At 34.3% G+C, this 4,679-nt stretch overlaps 1 long non-coding RNA gene across 1 annotated transcript in view; it reads right to left on the bottom strand.

The window, feature by feature from the left end:
* Nucleotides 1-315: 315 nt before the first annotated feature.
* LOC106685119 (uncharacterized) overlaps nucleotides 316-4,679 on the bottom strand; it is a 24,189-nt gene continuing 19,825 nt past the window's right edge. Inside the window, exon 4 of the long non-coding RNA XR_010844640.1 lies at nucleotides 316-677. This is a non-coding gene — a long non-coding RNA (uncharacterized lncRNA). The remainder of the gene's footprint in view (nucleotides 678-4,679) is intronic.

Genomic DNA, 4,679 nt, shown 5'->3' with positions numbered 1-4,679 from the left:
TAAAGGCCGAACGATGCTGGCGGATTTCCAAATAATAAAGCAGCCTGCAGTGGCCCCTGGTGAATAATGATGACAACAATACTCCAAGAGAATGCAGTATGTTGCACATTCTGAGTAGATGCATTGTCCTGGCTTGGAAACCTTCTCAATCTCTATAAGAATTTAAAGGTTAAAGCTTATCTCTAAAAAAAAATAAACTTAAAATAAGAAAAATATGTCCTTTTTTTATTTATGATAATTAAAAATAATTACATAAAATCTGAAATTATTCCTTGGTAGGTTAAGAAATTGTAACGTGTAGTTTTTTGGTTTTTGCCAGATCTACATAATTCATAGTTTAAGAATTAAAAAAATAGATTTATTAGTTTTTTTTAAAAAAAAAAAAGACTTTTTTCCCCTTAATGAAGTAATTTCGTTAATATTTTCTGCTAAGAGTTGTTTCCCTTTATCCGGAAGATTGAACTATTGCCAATGACAGAGCGGTAAGAGTTCCGGCCGTATTGACATCACTCAATCCTGAAGATAATCCTAGGAGGGGAGTGAGATCCTGTTTGTCTCCCGCCACCCCTTTTTGCATGAGAATCGAGTCGACCCTCTGTAGTCGAGGCGCCCTTATGTTAAGCATACTCTCATAAGATAGTATCCCGCACATTCCCAACATATACCGATAGTATAACCTGAAAAATATTATTTAATTATCAAAACTGTTTTATGTAAAAAGAATTACTAAAGTACAAACTGTTGAAGTATACAATTTACATATGCACATTCTTCAGTGTAAACAAGATGTTAAATAATTATATATCAGCTATTTGTTTCTTTCGTCGTATATCATTTTAAATATAATAATTAGTTGTTAATTTATTCTAGGGCACGTCCCATTAGAATTATAATATAAAATATTTGATAGACTTTATAGCCTTAGAATAGAAAATAAAATAAAAAATAGTTAATAAATAATGAAAAATCATAATTAAGTAATTTTTAGGTCTTTAAACGAAAAAAAAGCATAAATTTCTGATATTAACACTTAATATCAATCTATTTTGCTGAGCAGTACTAAGTAAAAGTATAAATATTTACAGAATTAATTCAGCAGTTTTTATAAATTCTATTTGCGAACATGGAATATCTATCTATTTTAGTTTTGGGAGATCGCTGATTGACGTTAATTTTATTGGAAATGGTGAGGAAACAATGGAAGAAGCGAGATTTGAAGGTGAATATAGAAATGGAAATCCATCGGGAAGACTCTGTCAAAACCTAGGGTCCGGTGGACCATTGTATGTATGCCTGGAGACCGTAAATAGCTATTGCGACAATCAACAAAGGATTTTAATTTATGAAAATCAGAGATGAACGCCGGGATTAGGTGACTTGGTAGAGGAAAAATAGCTGGAAATACTAACGAAAGTAGGAATGGTAAAGCCACTTCGACTCTACGTAAAAGGATCCAGATGAGTCGTACAAGGCAATACATTAATTGATTTAGGTTTTCCTCACGATCCTCAGTGACACCATCACAATACACTGTACAACAGTCATCAATGTGGGGGAATATTAAGGAAATGACTAAGAGTTTACGGTTTTGGAATGAAAATAGGTGGCGAAGGACATTTAGTTATATTAATGTAAGAAAGGTGAGACCGGGAGTATCATAGGAATAGTATCTCAAAGAAAAGTTGTGTTCAAGGGTGATTTCAAGATTTTTAACAGTTGAATAAATTTTTATTTGATTATTATTTAAGAATAGGGCCCGAATAGAAGGAGAAATTTTAAGGAGGTAGCTAGATCTACTAGATTTGCCTTTGTTTTCTTAACATGCAACTTTAGCTAATATATGATAAGCCAATATATAATCTGGACATTAAATCATCAATGTTTCACTCGTCACATCATTTGTTCTTATTTCTTTCTTTGTTCATTTACAGCGAATTTAACTGTAAGAACCATTTTTCTAACACTGCTTGCTGTCGTTTACTTTTCCTAATATTCAGTGTCAGTTGAAAGGTTCTACCGTTCTGTTTGTTTGTTGTTTGTTAGTTTTTAAAGGGCGTTTAACAGCCTGGTCATCAACGCCCGTTGGTTGCTGGTTTTGGTAAGGCCTAGTTGTTCCATAGTCATAGCTTTTGGTATGGTGTACTGATCCGCACCAGTGGGATTCATTTCCATAAGATTATCTAGCTAGACAATTATAATTTGTTTAATAATCGTTACGATAGTGGGAAAGATGATGAAAAGCAGATAAGTAACTGTTCTAATTTTAAAATAAGGCAAGATCAATAGATAATTATAATAATTAAAGGCTGGTTATTAAGTTAGTCTGATGGATAAATTTACTGACTCTTTCTATTACGGATTTGTCGTTTCTCAACGCCATTGGAACATTTGTTGGTATCTCTAACTGGTTCACAGTTAATGTGTAGTAATGACATTCTTCAATAATGTGTTTGACGGTCAGATTACTATTACATTTCGAACATTTTTGACGGGCCTCTCCTATTATGAGGTGTGTGTCAATCGGGTATGTCCTATTCTGAGTAAGGTGATCACTACTTCTTCACGGCGTCTACTTCAGGTTTATGTAATCCAGGACTTCATATCTTTCTTTATGGATTTCAACTTGCTGGGCGGACTTTCATCCCACACTGCCTGCCATATTTTATTAATAAATTCCTTTAAAGGGCGAGCAAGTTCCTTTGCAGTTAAGATTGCTGCGGTTCTACCTGGGAGGACTAACACTTCTCTACCAGTATTGTCGGCAATCTTATTTCCTGATTCATTCAATTCCAACATGCCCGGGAGCCCAGATGAAGTAGACTGATTTATCTATTTGTTTTAGCATTATTAAGTATTCATGAATTCGTTGAACAAGTGGGTGAACTGAATACATTATATCTAGTCATTGAAGAACGCTAATGGAGTCCGATATTATTACTATATTGCCATCTGGTTTATTTGTCTTGCAAAAGTAAAGGGCGGATGCTATGGCATTTAGTTCTAATATATATATAAATAACCGACGGGTTTACGTCCGAGGGATGGACCGAAACGTAAATGGGAGGATTGCGTTAAAACTGATTTAGTAGATTTTGGTTTGAAGAGGCGTCACTAGAAAGATGCACGTAGAGAACGCTTTGTCGTATTGGCTTCGAATCTTTGGGTTCGGTAAGCTTTTATTATTACTACCAGTATTTAAAAAAAAAGAGCTTTCACAGTTTTTAGCACAATCAACAACGCAAACTGTCCGCTATTATAAAGTCGATCCGTTAATTAGGTGTATCTATTTATAGAGCTTACACGGGTTAAAATTAAATATCATTGCTTATTGTGGCTTTACTTCGGATAAATAAATAACAAAAGTTATTTGTAAATTATCCATAAAAATGACTTGTCAGTATTATTATAGATCATGTTGTCTAAAGAATATTTTTTTGAGAGTGACCTGGTGAAAATCCGGAACAATCCTAGTTCTTATGTTATTCTGGAATAAATCATTAAATCAGTCAGAATAAACTTTTTAGATATTTATGCTTATATGATACTATTGATAGATGTAGATACTTCTCCTCGACTCAGTGTCTCGGGGAAATATATGCATTCATACTGTGTTCCATCTATTGAAAAACTTTCCTGAGAGAAAACTTGTGAAAGGTAAGTGATTATATTGGCTGCTAGGAAGGGTGAACCGTTCTCCAGCAGGACTCACTTCGCATCCTAGTGCACTCCTTAGACAATGACTAGGTAATAAAAACTCGCAGTGAATAAAAAGTTGCAGTAACATAATGGTTTAGATGCTCAAGCAAAACACGTACGGGTCTTCTTAAAGTAGAATATCAATGGTGTAGAGGACAAGAAATATGATCAATAAAAAACTAACTTTCAATGAATCGCTAACAATAAACAAAACAGGTAAACGGGGAATCGGCATTAAGTTCGCGTCTTTGGGATTTACCGAAAATTAGATGGGAGGATTTTTTTAGTTCCTATTTAGAGGATTCCCTCAGGAACGAGATTTTTTATGTTTGTTCAGTTTCGCACAATAACGAATTAGAACGGTAGATAAACAAAGCTGATGCTCTATGTGGACGATCTAGCGATTATGTGCCGCTCAAACGACATAAAACAAATAAAAATCAAACTACAAGAAACTCTTAATCGATTAAGAAACTGGTTAAACAGCTCAGGTCTTACCTTCTCTAACAAAAAAACTAAATGTCTTCATTTCAGCAGAAAAAGAATAACACTTTCATCCCCAAAACTCACCCTAGGAGATTCACCGTTACCGTATGTCGAGCATTGTACATTTTTAGGCCTCATATTCGATAGGCGCCTTTAGGTGGTTCCAACCACATCTGTACACTTAGAAACAGATGCATAGATAAAATTTAAATCTTAAAAGTCCTCGGCAACACATCATGGGATCTGATGGATCAATCATGTTGAAAATATACATAGCCTTAATCCACTCCAAACTTGATTATGGAATTAAACACCGGAATCCGCATTGCCACAGGTCCCTTCAGGAACAGTCTAATTTTTAGTTTATGTGTTGAATCTGAAATATCAATCCTACAATTTAGACGACAACTATTAGCTACAAATTATTTTTCCCGGGTATACCTGCAACCCTCGCATCCAACTTATAATTACATTTTCAATCCTAAATTCTCTAGACA

Source organism: Halyomorpha halys, unplaced genomic scaffold (genome assembly GCF_000696795.3).
Source record: "Halyomorpha halys isolate HHAL.00 unplaced genomic scaffold, Hhal_1.1 Scaffold660.1, whole genome shotgun sequence".
Taxonomy (NCBI): domain Eukaryota; kingdom Metazoa; phylum Arthropoda; class Insecta; order Hemiptera; family Pentatomidae; genus Halyomorpha; species Halyomorpha halys.
The sequence above is the reverse complement of the archived record's forward strand: the minus strand, read 5'-3'. Positions and strand labels throughout refer to the sequence as shown.